This window comes from Papaver somniferum, chromosome 4 (assembly GCF_003573695.1).
Source record: "Papaver somniferum cultivar HN1 chromosome 4, ASM357369v1, whole genome shotgun sequence".
NCBI classification, from domain to species: domain Eukaryota; kingdom Viridiplantae; phylum Streptophyta; class Magnoliopsida; order Ranunculales; family Papaveraceae; genus Papaver; species Papaver somniferum.
This window is the reverse complement of record NC_039361.1, coordinates 54,688,986-54,705,104: the sequence shown is the minus strand read 5'-3', so window position 1 is coordinate 54,705,104 and position 16,119 is coordinate 54,688,986. Positions and strand designations below refer to the sequence as shown.

The 16,119-nt window shown below is 35.6% G+C and overlaps 1 long non-coding RNA gene across 9 annotated transcripts; it reads right to left on the bottom strand.

The window, feature by feature from the left end:
• Window positions 1–12,035: 12,035 nt before the first annotated feature.
• On the bottom strand, window positions 12,036–15,071 carry LOC113275544. 9 transcript variants are annotated; one of them, XR_003323661.1, is made up of 5 exons: window positions 14,907–15,071; window positions 14,646–14,803; window positions 14,446–14,530; window positions 12,794–14,278; window positions 12,036–12,701 (listed from the first exon to the last, which is right to left on the bottom strand). It is a non-coding gene; the product is annotated as an uncharacterized LOC113275544 (long non-coding RNA). The 9 variants fall into 9 exon arrangements; XR_003323663.1 differs by having other exon boundaries at window positions 12,036–12,847; window positions 13,354–14,278; XR_003323662.1 differs by having other exon boundaries at window positions 12,036–13,438; window positions 13,554–14,278.
• Between the last annotated feature and the right edge of the window lie 1,048 nt (window positions 15,072–16,119).

Genomic DNA, 16,119 nt, shown 5'->3' with positions numbered 1-16,119 from the left:
TCCTTACTTTGTAAGTCCTCTTTCATACTTACAACCTTGAAGCCGATTTGCCACACATCCAAACAAGTTTATAATTGGTTCATCTGACTTTCAAGAACTATGTGATTGATTAAGAAACACTCACTCACAAATCATGGGTTTAACGGTTCTACCAAAATAAGTTTCGGTTCTACCTCCATGTGAGTATTGTGCATAGTCACACTAGCTTTCCAAAATTTGGTTGACTAGGTACTAGGATCGGTTCACCACATATATACGGTATATAACTTATATGTGTTGCACATGTCCATAGGATCGGTTCCCCTTTGCCTAAAAACGTGTTGCACATGTCCATAGGATCGGTTCCCCTTTCTTCTACAAACTTGTTGCACCTCATACAAGGATTGATTCCCTTTGTGATGTGTTGCACCTCTTCATAGGATCGGTTCCCCTTTACCCAGATTCGGTTCAACAAATCACAAACTCGATCATACCATCTCCGGTGATTGCTTAAGATCGGTTTCACTAATAAATGTCATACCAATACATAAGTCAAGCCTTTGTGAATAGTTTTACCAAGAACACAAATAAGTCGTGAGCGGTTATACTAAATCACACATATTGGATGTTCACAAGATATGAAATGAATAACAATCCCAATAACGCCTGGCGATTTCCTTTTCGATTCATAAACAAGTTTATGAACTTACTTCCTTAAAACATATGTAAAACATTGTTTCCTAGGATGAAATCCTCACCTCATACCCATACATAATCACGATAGCATTTAAACGATTATGTCGATGTCTTATCTACAAAGTTTAATGGTTAAGCAATAAACTTCATATTGTATTCCTTAATGCTATGTCTATCTAGAGTGTTCATGCTTCGCAGTTTCGTTTTCAATATGCACGACTTGAAAGATACGATAGGGAATGAAACAGTTCAAGTCAAATATCACTAACCTCAAGTGGAAGGATGATGTTGTCGTTATAGTTTCTTACTTCTTCAATTTTTCAAGTCTTCGCAATACTTGTAATGTCTCATATCCTAATACTTTCAATCTAACTTATACGAAGTTGACTCTAGTACATAATCAAGCGACTCTTAAAATGAGTTTTGATTCACTAAAATATGACAACCAAGCTTGACATACCAACGCTTGGTGGGTCCAACCGATCTATGCTCTAACAATCTCCCCATTTGTCTATTTTAGTGACAAAATTCTTACAATCATATGGATAAAAAAATTACAAGAATTCATTACACGTACGCTTGATTCCCGAAGTCAACAACACAATAACTTGCATTCATTCAATCCTTAAATGTCGCTGCTGACATTATAATAACAGAGTTAATACTCCCCCTAAAGGTGAGATAGGTATATTTCATCAATCCGCAAGTCTTTGTTATACCAATTAATATGATATGCTACTCCCCCTTAGTCTATGCTTTCACTCTTTCGTTAGATAAACGTTTAAGCACAAATATTCTTTTCCTTAGTGATACCAATCGATATAAAATCAATACCAGTATCACTTGTTTACTCCATATATTTCTCCCCCTTTTGTCACAAAATGACAAAGAAACAAAAAAATAAAGGACAACATGAAAAGAATCTTACAAATCTCAAAATAGACTTGCAAACCTATAGAGTTAAGCACGAGGGTTCCACACACCATTTTTGATAACCAATATCAAAACCGAAACTACAAAGTAATTTCTTTTGATATGTTATCAAGGAAATAACTGCCCGAAGTAATTTTCTCAATTTAGTTTAGCAAACCAAAAATCAACTAAGCAACTTAGTCCCTTTGCTAAACCGATTGTAAAAATACAATCGCTTCATTCGATAAGACTAAAATAAAGATAACTCTATTTTTCTCATCCGGTTCTAATTATCCATATAACTTAGACCTTTCAATTTTAAGGCATTCCATTAGACTTGAATAACCGAAACCTCCACTTTGATAAGTTTAACTAAGATAAACATAGCTTCTCTTATCCGGAATCGAATTGGATTAAACAATCCATCTCATAAACCTTTTTTTTCGTTAAGCCATAAATAATTCATACAAACCAAATAAATGAACTTGCAAAATTATTCACCTCAACCAGAAACAATTGAATCAACATAAGCATTAAAACACCGCAGTTGCACCGAAATTTTGTAAGCCTAAACAATTGATACCACACAATAAAGCAAGATAACAATAGTTTTTCTTAACCGTAACCAATTGAATCACACACACATTCATACACACATAATGGAATAAAACATCAATTGTACCGAAATTTTGTTAAGAAAAAGAAAAATATATATGAAATAAAAATCAAGCTTTTCTTAAACAGGAAAAAATTAACTAACAACATTGTTACCTCAAATTTCGCATCCACTTCTCCAATATGTTTGCATCTTCGTCCAAGGAGAATTGATATCGAAATATCATTATGTTGTCATCCTTATGCAAAACAAAAGAATAACAACAACCAACCTTTACCAGAGAAAGGTTGAAAATCGGTTTTAACAATTGCAAGCAAAAGTTGAAAACCTTCAAAATACATATGCTTTTATGCTAAACCAAAACCGATTCAACATATTGTGACTTTTTCACATATTGTTTCTACCAGAACCCCTCATGATCCTTTGATAAATCCTACCAACATGAGCTAGAACTTAATCCTGCTAAATCAAAAAGTCACCCAAAACATAAGGGTTCACAAAATTATGAGATCGAATGTCAAGGTAATAAAACCGAAATCAAACATCCCATAAATATCCATAGTAATAATAAAGCATTCAAGCACAGGCTATGTAAATCAAAAACCATCACAAGAAAAATTATAAATCAAATCATTTTATTCATATAGTTTTATTCATAATAGACTTAATACAATCATTGAAAGAAATCAAAAATTGATGTTTACTTTCCTTGATTAAGTGTTACATCAAATAACTTAATCTCTAGTGGTGCTTCCATTATTTACCGATGATTCCTCGGTGTTTTTATTCTTGAGTCTTCTTTTCTCTTTCATATGATTAAGTCTTTATTTCAGAAGATTCAATTCCACAATCGATTTCAATAGGATTGACTCAAGCATTTTTTCATTCACCACTGCAGTTTCCAAAAGATCACGAGCGACTTCAAAATCTCCCATTAACATAAGCATAAGCTCAAAAGAAATATGATTCTTTTTATGTTCATTTGAGAAGTAGCATTTGAACTCAACTGGAAAGGTCTCAAGTTTTCGAAGTTGAGATTCAATGTCAATAGTATTTTCACCCATATTTTACCATGGACAGAAGTAAGATCGGTCCTATAGAGGATTTATATAATAACTCAAACTTGGTTATCAAGATTGTAATACCTAATCACGGTAGTTTTTATACGATTATGTCGATGTCTTATCTAAAAAGTTTAATGGTTAAGCAATAAACTTCATATTGTATTCCTTAATACTATGTCTATCTAGAGTGTCCATGCTTCGCAGTTTCGTTTTCAATATGCACGACTTGAAAGATATGATAGGGAATGAAACAGTTCAAGTCAAATATCACTAACCTCAAGTGGAAGGATGATGTTGTCGTTGTAGTTTCTTACTTCTTCACTTCTTCAAGTCTTTGCAATACTTGTAATGTCTCATATCCTAATACTTTCAAGCTAACCTATACAAAGTTGACTCTGTACATAATCAAGCGACTCTTAAAACGAGTTTTGATTCACTAAAATATGACAACTAAACTTGACATACCGACGTTTGGTGGGTTCAACCGATCTATGCTCTAACAATGCCTTATTAACCAATCTGCTGAACTTTTATTCCCTAATCTATGTGTCGATAATTTCCTAGGGATTCTTTTGATCATTGTCCTATGCATATTGGTTTTAGTTTTGAAGATATTTGTATGCTTAAACCTTTTTATTTTATGTCCATGTGAATTGGAAATCCTACTTGTAGAGATATCATAGCTAATTATTTGTCTGTTAGTATTGTGGGCTCTTCGGCCTATAAATTTAGAGCCAAACTTAAGAGTACTTAGAAAAGTCGTAGAGACTGGACTAAATCCTCTTTTGGTAATATAAAAACTAATATGTTTACCACCATAAATAATTTAGTTGAAATTCAAACTTCAAAACCCAACTGACTCTGCTTCCATTGGTAGACTGGGAGCCATATTGGAATATTTGTATAACCTTGAAAAGTTATGTTGGAAGGATAAGTCCAAAGAGGTGTAACTTTTGGAAGAAGATAAAAAATACTCCATATTTTCATAGAGTTGCACTATTTAGAAGAAAGAGAAATGCTATCAGCTGGATCAAAGATGTTGTTGGCATTACACTTAGTGATATGGATAGTATAAGTAATTCCTCTATAGATTATTTTAAAAACCTATACTCTTCCCACCAGCAGCAGCATGAGAATGAAATTCTTCAAGAACTTCCTGTGAAATTTTCTGAAGAAGATAACCAACATCTCAACACCCAGCCAATTGTTGAGGAGATTAAAAACGTTGTCTTCCAGAGGAGAGGGAAAAAAGGCCCCTGATGGCTTTACTAGTCTGTTCTATCAAAAGAACTGGGATATTGTGGGAGAAGTTGTCATTGATATGACACATACTTTCTTTCGGACTAGGCACATTGTTAAATTTTTTTAATCATACTAATATTGCTCTGATTCCTAATAGAAATTCCTTTATATGAGTTGGTTTTTCAATATAGACCCGTAGGGCTATGTAATTGTCTGAACTTTGGTTAATAAACTAAAACATTTTATGAACAATCTGATCTCTTTGAATTCGAGTGTCTTTTTTCCTAAAAGAAGTATCTTTGATAATATCATTCTTGCTAATGAGGTTATCTACACTATTAACCATCATAAAAGTAAACAAAGTATAACAATCATTAAGATTTATATGTCAAAAGCTTATGATAAATTGGAATGATCTTTTCTTGAAAAATTTATAACAAAAATGTGCTTGTTAAACCATTGGGTAAAATTGATCAACCAATATTTGTCTACCGTGTCGTATTTTGTCTTAATATTAAATGGGGTTCCAAATTGTTTAATCAGTCCTAAAAGAGGTTTGAGACAAGGAGATCATCTATCCCCCTATCTCTACATCATATTTCCTAAAGCTCTGTCATCTTATATAGACTCCTTACCAGAAAAGGCCTTGTTGAAGGTATTAGGATTTGCAAGAATGCTCCCAACATTATGCACCTTCTTTTTGCTGATGACTCCCTTCTATTTTCTAAAGCTACTATCAAATACTTCTAAACCATAAAAAATTATGTTCAAAAATATTGTTTTACACTTGGACAAGAAATTAACTTTGACAAGTTTGGCATTTTATTTAGTAAAAAGATCCCATAGTACGTGTTGAACCAAATGTATAGCATTCATAACATCCATATTTGTGACTTTGGAGAAAAATACCTTATAACTCCCATTGCCTTTCAAGACTCTAAAATTCAAACTCACATGGGTGCTTTGCAGTATGTCGACGCAAGAATTTTCACTTGGTTTCACAGACCTCAATCTCAGGCTCCTAGAACTTCTTTGGTTAAACATATTGATCAAGATATTCCTTTATACCAGATGAGAGCTTTCTTAATTCCTAAATTCCTTTATAGGAAGATGGATTCTCATCTTTGTAAATTTTGGTAGGGAGAAACTTTGGACCCCAAAGAATGAGAATATGCGTGGATGGAATATCTTTTTTTCTCCTAAGTCTGGGGGAAGTTTAAGCTTTATGAAAGCTGAGTTAAATAATCTGGATATGTTGGATATGAACATTTCTTGGAAGATCATTGAGAACCCAAACTGCCTATAATTAAGTATTTCTCTTACATAATATATTCTTAAGACATACCTTTTAAATGCTAAGTTCCCTAGTAGATGCTCTTGGACTTGGAGAAGTCTTCATACTATAAAGTAACTTATCAAACTCCTTATCTCTTAGATCGTAGGAGATGGTAAATTCATTGATCCTTGGTATGATCAGTGAATACCAAATTTTGGGTCTGATACTCCCAACCCTTTGGTCCCTCAGGACCCTAGTGTGGAAGTATCTTACTCCATTAATCATGATACCAGAACCTGGAATATTAGTGAACTAAACATTCACTTTGATAACGTTTCTGTTATGAAGATTGTCACAATTCTCTTAAGTGAGTTGTACACTTCATATTGGAGGGCTTGAGAGCTTTCAAAGAACATTATATTTTCTTCTAAATCTTCTTACTTGGGATGAAGAGGGTCTAGACCTGCCCCTTTGTAGTAAACTTCGGAAGTGTATTTGAAAACTAAGAGTCACACACCGTATTTAAATATTTATTTGGAAAGCATATAAGAATGTCATTCCTGCTAGAACTGTTCTTCATACCAGAATGCCTATGGATTTTGTTAAGTATTCTAGATGATCTGATCCCCATGAATGTGTCATGCATGCTCTGGTGCTCTGTCCTTTTGCTAGTCATGTTTGAATTTTGTCTTCTCTTTGTGTATATACTTCTGCTCTTCCAAATGAATCTTTGCTTGATTGACTTATGTTCTGGCTAGTGGATCCTACCACTAGATTACTTGATGAATATCAGTATTTTTTTGCTTTTATCCTTTGGTATATTTGGAGTAGTAGAAACAATTTGGTCTTTAATGATAAGAAGGAAACTCACTCTGCAGTTATCCACAGAGCTAGATCCATGTCGTTGACTAGAGAACCTAAGTTACAAATCCCCACCAATATTTTGTCAGTAGCATGATAAATGGATTCACACACCCCCTACCACCACCAATAGGTTGGATAAAATGTAATACTGACGGTGATTTCCCTGTAGTAAAAGTAATTTCCCCGTAACAATATAGTTAGGGATTCGTGTAGTCTTAGGAACCCAAAATTTGTTGCATCCCATTAAGAACACCTAATCTGGTCTAGTTGGTAACGACCGGAACATTCCAGATGCATATCCTTTTGAATTGCCTAGCTCAGTAACCTGGTCAATTTATTATCGAGTACGTCTAGGCCCTAAAACAGAGCCACCATGCGGATATATCTTAGGAAACATCATATTTTCTTTCCACGTCTTTGAAAGTGAAATTTTAATTTCTTTTATTTGTTCAGCTTTGTTTGTAATACAACTCAAAATTTTGGGCACATACAAAATTTTTTTGGATTAATTCTTGCATTCATTAATATTCTACATCTCAAAGATTATTAGATTGTTTTGTACTCAATTTTTTGAATTCGAAAACATGTATTGATTAGAAATATATAGATATAAAACCGCGTAGTCTATTTGTCATGTCTATCCTAATCTGGTAATTGTTGGTTAGTCGGTCACAGAGTTTGAGTATGTTTAAACTCAACTACTTGGTCCTAAAGTTTAGGCTTGTTTTGAAGTCGGTCATTGATTCCCTGTATGTAGGATACTCAATTGGAGGCGGCTAATTCGATCCTAGTTTGTAGGAAACTCAATGTATAAGAGACCTAGCTAACTAGTAAAAATACCCTATTAGAGAAAGTTAAAAAACACACCAAATATTCTTTTTTTTTTAGGGTTTATATGTTTTCTCCATTGCGATAATATATAAATCACTTATTTTTCCGAGGATTCAACCTCGTTAAATTCCCGTCTCTTTTATTTTCTAGTTTGTGTTCTTTGCAATATTTAGAGTACCATTGTGTAGCCGTACAAATCGCTTCCGCAGGGTTTTAGCGTAGCAATTGGCACCGAGATCACGTGTTACGTTCTTGGAATTTTGGGTATTCATAGTATTACAGCGGTGGTATTTTTTCCGAAGTTGTTTGAGGTAATTCTGATCTCAATGTTTAGTTTTTTATATATATTTGGTTGTTTGTGAACAATGGTTGACGGGGAAAAACCAGCTGATCTGAAAGATCCTTTAGGAGAACATTCAGATTCCACAAGTAAAGATAAAGAAACAAAAGAAAAAATATTGAAGGTTGAAAAGTTTACCGGAACCAATAACTTTGGTTTATGGAGAACAGACGTAATGGATGCTCTTGTTTATCTTAACCTAGAGGAAGCTCTAGAAGGTCGGCCAGCGGAGATTTCTGACAAGCTGTGGAACAAGATGAATAAATCATGTCTTGGTTCGATTTGAGGGTGTTTAACAATGGCCAATAAGATTTAATTACAACACGAGACTTCATCTAAGGATCTCTGGGAAAAGTTGGAGAAGGAATACCTTGTGAAGAACGTGGCCAGTAGGATACATCTTAAGATAAATTTGTATCGCTGTAACATGAAGAAAGGTGCAACTATAACAGAGCAGATGGATATATATAATAAACTTCTTGCTGCGTTGGTTAACTATGATGAGAATATCGATGATGAGGAACAAGTTTTGTGTCTTATAAACTCTCTTCCTGAAAGGTATAAACCCGTGATTAAGGCTTTAATGCACGAAAAAGATAAGATCACATATGCTGAGGTCACTACAACATTGCGTAGTGAGGATTTATGGAATATGGACCATGAAGACCTGTCAAGTGAAGCTAACAATGAGTTGCTTCTTACAAGAGGTCATTCAACAGACAGGAGAAATAAGACTGGTGATCGTGGCAAAATTAAAGGGCGTTCAAAGTCAAGAGCGCGTCTGCAGAACGATGAATGTGTATGGTGTCATGACTTTGGCCATTGGGCTAAGGATTGTATCAATAGTATGGATCGAGAAAGGGATAACAACAAGACCAAGGTGAACATTGCTAAGGCAAGTGAAGATTCAGATGAAGCTTCATATTTCTCGCTGACTGTGATACCATCAACTTTTATCGTACAGTATGTGAATATTAGATTCTGGTGCTACTTATCATATTTGTCCTCATCGGGACTAGTTCTCAAACTTTGAAGAGTTTTATGGAGAAGTGCGTATGGGGAATAATTACACATGCAGGGTAATTTGGATTGGTAGTGTTCGAATCAAGATGTATGATGGTACGGTTCGGTGGATGAAGGAGGTAAGGTTCGTACCTGCCGTGAAGAAGAATATGATTTTACTCGGAACTTTGGAAGATAAGGGTTACAAATTAGTCGCTGAAAATGACCTTCTAAAGGTAATCTCTGGATCGTTGGTAATCATGAGGGGCACACGACATCAGAACTTGTACTACTTAACTGGGAGTACAGTAACAAGAGATGTTTATATTTCTGAACACATCGAGACTGCAGCAATGGAGACCAGGAAGTTATAGCATATGCGGATTGCACATCCAGGTGATAAGTCGTTGCATTCTTTAATTCGAAAAGATTTGTTGAAAGGTGCTATCTCCTGTAAATTAGAGTTTTGTGAATATTATGTGAAGGGCAAGACGATAAGAACAAGCTTTGGCACAGTAATCCACAACACTAGCGGAGTTCTTGATTATGTTCACTCAGATGTTTGGGGTCCCTCCAAGAATGCATCCTTGGGAGGGAAATATTGGTTCGTGTCATTCATTGATGACTATTCGAGGCACGTATGGGTGTACACCATGAGGCATAAGGGTGAAGTCCTAGAAGTCTTTGTGAGGTGGAAAAAGGCAACTGAGACTCAAACTGGCAGGAAGATCAAGGTACTAAGTTCGGACAATGGTGGAGAGTACAAAAGTAATCCATTCTTGCAAATATGTCATAATAAGGGAATACAGAGGAACTTCACAGTTAAGAAGACACCGCAACAATCGTACTTTGCAGGAGAAGGTACGATGTATGTTATTTAATGCTGGATTAGGTAAAGCGTTTTGGGATGAGGCAGTGACATATGCATGCTTCCTCATTAATAGCTTGTCGTCAGCTGCGTTAGAAGGTAAAACTCCGATGAAGAAGTGGTATGGTAAACCAGCTTATGATATGACTCAATTCATATCTTTGGTTGCTCTGCTTGGTATCATGTTAGTGAAAATAAGCTTGATAGCCGTGATGTTAAAGGGATTTTTATGGGTGTGAAGAAAGGAGTGAAAGGGTTCAAAATTTGGAATCCAGTTGAGAAGAAGATAGTTATGAGTAGAGACGTTACATTTGATGAAGCATTTCCTTGGGGTTCTCGGCAGGTGGAGAACACTACCAGTACCGAGGATCCTTTGCAGCAGGTGGAGATTGATGCAATTCCACTAATTTTAGCTAAGTCTATATCTGTTACGACTACTTCCGAAGGCGTGGCGTCTACAAGGGAGGTAAATACTGAAGTTCCAAATGATAATGACAATCTTAATGAAGAGGAACATGAAGTGGTGGAGGATACAGAAGCTACGATCACTGAGACCAAAGCAAACATCAAACCAAAAGACAAATCTGGAAACCTGGTTGAATGGATGATTTTATAGTTTATGCATTACCATTTATTGAATAAGGCATTCTTAATACCTATTTTGAAGCTATACACAGTGTAGAGCGTCAAAAATAGGAAGCTACTATGCAGGATGAGATGGAGTCTCTTTACAATAATGGAACCCGGGTTCTTACGAAGCTTCCGAACGGTAAGAAGGTCATTGAGTGAAAATGGGTATATGCTAAGAAAGAAGGATCTCAGGTGAATCAAGTACGCTACAAGGCAATATTAGTTGCAAAAGGTTATGCTCAAAGATAAGGGATTGAATACAATGAGGTGTTCTCTCCAGTTGTGAAACACTCATCAATCTGAATTTTGTTAGCATTGGTAGCACAAGATGATTTATACCTAATTCAGTTAGATGTGCAGACGGCGTTCTTACATGGTGATCTAAAAGAAGAGATCTATATGACTCAGCCGAGTGGGTTCAAAGTTGTTGGAAAAGAAGATTGTGTATGCAAGATGAAAAAATCGTTGTATGGGCTGAGGCAGTCTCCAAGACAGTGGTACAAGCGATTTGATCAGTTTATGATTGGCCAGACATACACAAGAAGTCACTATGACCATTGTGCATACTTCAAGAAGCTACGTGATGGGTCTTTCATATATTTTCTCTTGTATGTCGATGATATGCATATAACATCGAATAACATGAAAGAGATTGAGAATTTGAAGCACAAATTATCAACTGAGTTCGAGAGGAAAGATTTGAGAGAATCTAAGAAGATTCTTGGCATGGAGATCAACGTGAAAGAGAGAAGGGTAAAGTTTGTTTGTCTCAAAAGGCATACTTGAAGAAAGTATTACAAAAATTTGGTATCTGCGAAGGAACTAAATCTGTAAGTACTTCCCTTGGTCCTCATTTTAAGTTGAGTTCTGATATGTCTCCTACTACGGAAGAAGAGCGTGAGTATATATCTCAAGTCCCATATGCTTGTGTTGTTGGTAGATTTGTATATGCGATGGTATGTACGAGGCCAAACATTTCACATGCAGTAAGTATGATCAGTCGTTATATGCATAATCCTGGTAAAGGATATTGGAAAGCTGTGAAATGGATATTGAGGTATCTTTATGGTACTGTTGATGTTGGCTTGGAGTTTATGAAGGAAGATGGGAACAATCAGTTGTGTGTTGGTTATGTAGATTCTGATTATGCTGGTGTTTGGATAAGAGGCGTACAACTACAGGATATGTATTTACCTTGGATGAAGCATCGGTTAGTTGGAGATCGATTTTGCAGTCTACTGTGACGCTCTCAACTACTGAAGCGGAGTATATGACAGTGACAGGGGCATTTAAAGAAGCTATATGGTTACAAGGCTCACTACAAGAAAAGGGTCATATTGCAACACGTTATTCATGTGGTAAGAACCGATATTTCGTGTGGCTATATCCTTTTGCCACTTAACCTTTTTTGCCACACCTGTGACAACAACTTGGGTGACAAAAAGTAATTGCCACACCTTAAATGTACTGTAGCAAAAGCTGAATTTTTTGCCACAACAAACTGGGAGGCAATAGCATGAGGCAAAAATCATTCTATAATTTTATTTTTTCTTTAATTTAAATTTTTATTTTATTCTTAATATTTTTTGCAACACCAACTGATGAGGCAATAATTTATTGTACGAATATTATTTTTATTCAATATTAATCTATTCTGAATTTCATTTTGTTCAAAAGTTCTCACAGTAATAAGAAACAGTAACGCCATAAAAAAATTTGAATCAACACAGAGAATTTAAATTTCATTAGGGAAAAAGTATTTGTTACACGGTATAGTGAATCCCCCACTTCACCATAAGAAAAGAAACAAATTAATTTACACAATATCCCATTTTAGTAACGACCCAACTGGCAAGTAAAGAAACCTTATACTTCAAAGTTGACCTGTCCATGTTAAATCAACTCTCAGAAGGCCTAGGAAACCAATCCCAGATGTTCGTTCCTGGGCCGCGCACACCTGTTAGACAAATCAAAACAAAGACAACCAAGCAAAAAGAACAACATAGGTAGAGAATCATCATGTCTAATGATTTTATTTACCGTCAACAAAAAGTATAAAGATAAGAACCCAAAAGAAAACCATCTGGAAAATAGAATCACAATTCTATCCATAACCAACTTTTTTTATTCACTATTATTATCAAGGATGAGATACTTACAATCATTTTGAGGCTCATCAGCTTGTCTATCTCAATGTACAGGCCAGTGGAAACGGCGAGATTGTTTGAGCAACAACCCAATGACATTGGAATATTTTGCTTGATTGGCTCCACAAGGCTTTCCGTTGGTATCCAAATCAACTTTTTCCTTACCATGCTTCTTTCCGACGAAAAATGCAAGAGGGGTATCACCTCGAACCTTTCTTTCTTCAAGGACAACAGCTGCTTAGAGGAAAATGCAAGCATTTTGTACATCCTTAATTAAAAATACATCTAAACACAGCAGTATTAAACAAAATAATTTTATACTTTACCAATAACCAAGGAATTGGAATGCCGACATTGCTCCCCATTTTGTTGATTTCCATCTTGCAAAAAAACAACAAAGTTTCCTTTATAAACTCACTGACAAATCACAAGAAAGCTAGACAACAAACAAAACCAGAATACAAAAACATTTTTAAAAAATAAACTAAAATAGACCAAATCTAAAGGCAGGAGTTTTTTTTTTTTGAAGCATGATCAAACCAAATTCGCTACACCCACAATTAGACAGCTGCAAGTCTTCTATGAACCAAATTAAATAGTTGCTAGGTCTTTCTCCTCCGCACGTCCTGGAGAGTTAACATCCCCACTGGCTAAAAATAATTAGCTCCACTGGGATTTTAATCACACATATATATAATTAACTAAACATTCTTCTGTTGCTAAGGATTTTAAAGTAAATAGTGTATGTATAGTTAAATATATGGCCAAATAAAAAGTACTCACTGATCATACCGTAGAAGTAATAAGGACAGCACATTGGAAATGTAGCTAACATCATACAACTCACGCACTCATTCAGACCATTCAATAGGACAGCAGAACATACCCATATCATCAGTTAACCAGAGATAGAAAGACAAAGAGTCCCCATTAAATGCCATGGCTTCTCCGGAAGCAGCGTTTGTCTGGACCTGATTCGAAGGAGAAGCAGATGATGTTCTCATCAAATGCACAAGCATCTTATGCGCCAAAGGTTGCTACACACATAAACTAGTCAAAATTATTCAACCCAACCAAAGAACTTACTTTAGTTTACTTAGGAAGATTATTTCACGCCTAGTTAATTTCTCTGGCAACCTTAGGAACTTTATAGGATACAATGTGATCATCATCTTTTACACTAGATAATTATTCATGGGGTTGTCCAGCAGTCCAGGTACACATGTATGTGATGGTCATAAACCTGGCGAATACCTACTGTGTCAGCATGACATATATGGATCACCAAGATCAAAGAATAAAACTAATCAGAAATCCATATAATGGATATTCACTAACTAACCTCCGTAAGCAATAATTTTCATCACTCTTTAAGCAGCTTCCTTCAAGACCATCACTCAAGGCCTAAATGAGATCCTTCGGGCAACCGTGTTTTAAAACAGAAACAGTGAGAGGCATGGGAAGAGCAATTCCATTACCATACAGAACAGCTATTGTCATAGACCTTGTGACAGTAGATGGAAATGGACTAAGTATCTCCTACCGGAATTCAACAAGATCATGAAATCAATTACGTATCACCAATATCAACATAACAACCCCACATGAACTTATTGATTTCAAACCAAATCATACAGTAGAAGAATCGGATTCAATATAACAAGAATCCGATTGCCCTAACAATGAAATATGATACCAAATACAAAAAATAAAAATCTTGCCGGAACCACAGAAATCCTATATGGAAGGAAAAATAATAGGGATTGAAATCTTACTCTTCTTCAAATTGCATCTTCAGAAAGAAAAAATCCCTTCAAAAAAGAAAATAAGAACATCAAAAACCCAAATTAAGAAACCCCGTGTTGGAATTGAAATTTAGGAGAGAGAGATCAAGATGAGGACATCACATTGGAAATGTAGCTAACATCATATAACTCACGCACTCAGTCAGACCATTCAATAGGACAGCAGAACATACCCATATCATCAGTTAACCAGAGATAGAAAGACGAAGAGTCCCCATTAAATGCCATGGCTTCTCCGGAAGCAGCGTTTGTCTGGACCTGATTCGAAGGTGAAGCAGATGATGTTCTCATCAAATGCACAAGCATCTTATGCGCCAAAGGTTGCTACACACATAAACTAGTCAAAATTATTCAACCCAACCAAAGAACTTACTTTAGTTTACTTCGGAAGATTATTTCACGCCTAGTTAATTTCTCTGGCAAACTTAGGAACTCTATAGGATACAATGTGATCATCATCTTTTACACTATGAGTCTCTGGAAAGTGACGAAAACAAAACCCCCAAAATTAATCTGAATCCTTGTGTAGATCTGTAGAATAAAAAATGAACGGAAGAAAATTCAGAGAATAATTTATGAAGATCTTTGGAGTGATAGGACTAATAAGTGAGAACTGGTAAACTAGGGTTTATACCTTTTAATGTCAGAAAGAAAAAATTAGAGATTTCAATTCTTTCTGTGTGTGATTCAAGACTACACAGGCTCGAGCGAACGAATTTTTGATGAATCTCAAGCAGAAGATGGAAGTAGTTTTTGAGGGTCTTTTCTTCTATTCTGGAGAGAAAAACTGAAAGTAAAACATGGCAAACAAAAAAAAAAAATTGAGAGAAAAACTGAAAGCAGTATCTCTACGCGTCTTCTCTAATTTAATTTAATCCATGAATAAAATAAAAAGAAATAAATAAATATCAGTAGGCTAAGTCTTATGTGAGAGATATCTAGCTGTTAGATTGGCCATCCACGTTAGTTTAGGCAACCTTTTAAGTCTTATGGGAGAAATATCTAACTGTTAGATTAGCAGTCCACGTCATCTGTGAGCGCCGAACAATTCGGCGTTTTGGTCATTTTTTGAGCGCCGCACTATTCAGCGTTTCAATCTCGCTAATAGTACGACTGCGAGCAAATGATACGAGAAAGAAGTAGCCAGAAATAATGTTAAATTTTTTCCCACACTTTTTCCATAATTTGCAACATTTTTTGGCCAATCTAGCAGTCCAATCTCTGCCATAAGACTTGAACTTAGCCTCATAAACGAGGTAAGAGTATATGAATTTTCTTAATAAATATATAATCATTTATACCTGTTGCCACATCAACGTGGGAATAACATAAGCTATTGCGGCATCATCAAATAATGTGGGGCAAAAACTTATCTATTCCCTTAACTGATTACAGGTGTGGCTAAAATCTTACTTAATGCCACACCTTTTATGTGATGAGGCTAAAACTCAAATATTACCACGTAATTTAAAGATGTGTGGCAAAGTAGTGAAGCAATAGACCCATTTTCTTGTAGTGGTTTGCTTGATGACTTGGGTGTTGCGCAGGAACAATTTCCTATGCATTGTGATAGTCTTAGTGAAATTTACCTGGCTAAGAATCAAGTGCATCATGTTAGAACCAAACATATAAATGTTCGATTTCACTTTGTTAGATAAATTCTACGTGTGAAGGTCGATACCAAAGACAATCCAACTGATATGTTAACGAAAGTAGTATCCGTGGTCAAGTTTCGCCATTGATCGAAATTGATCCACACTCTTCCGGTTTGGTGAGACCCTTTGGGGTAGAGGTTCTTAGGAACCTGGTGGAGGCCTTCTAGCAAGGCCATTAAGTGAACTACGATC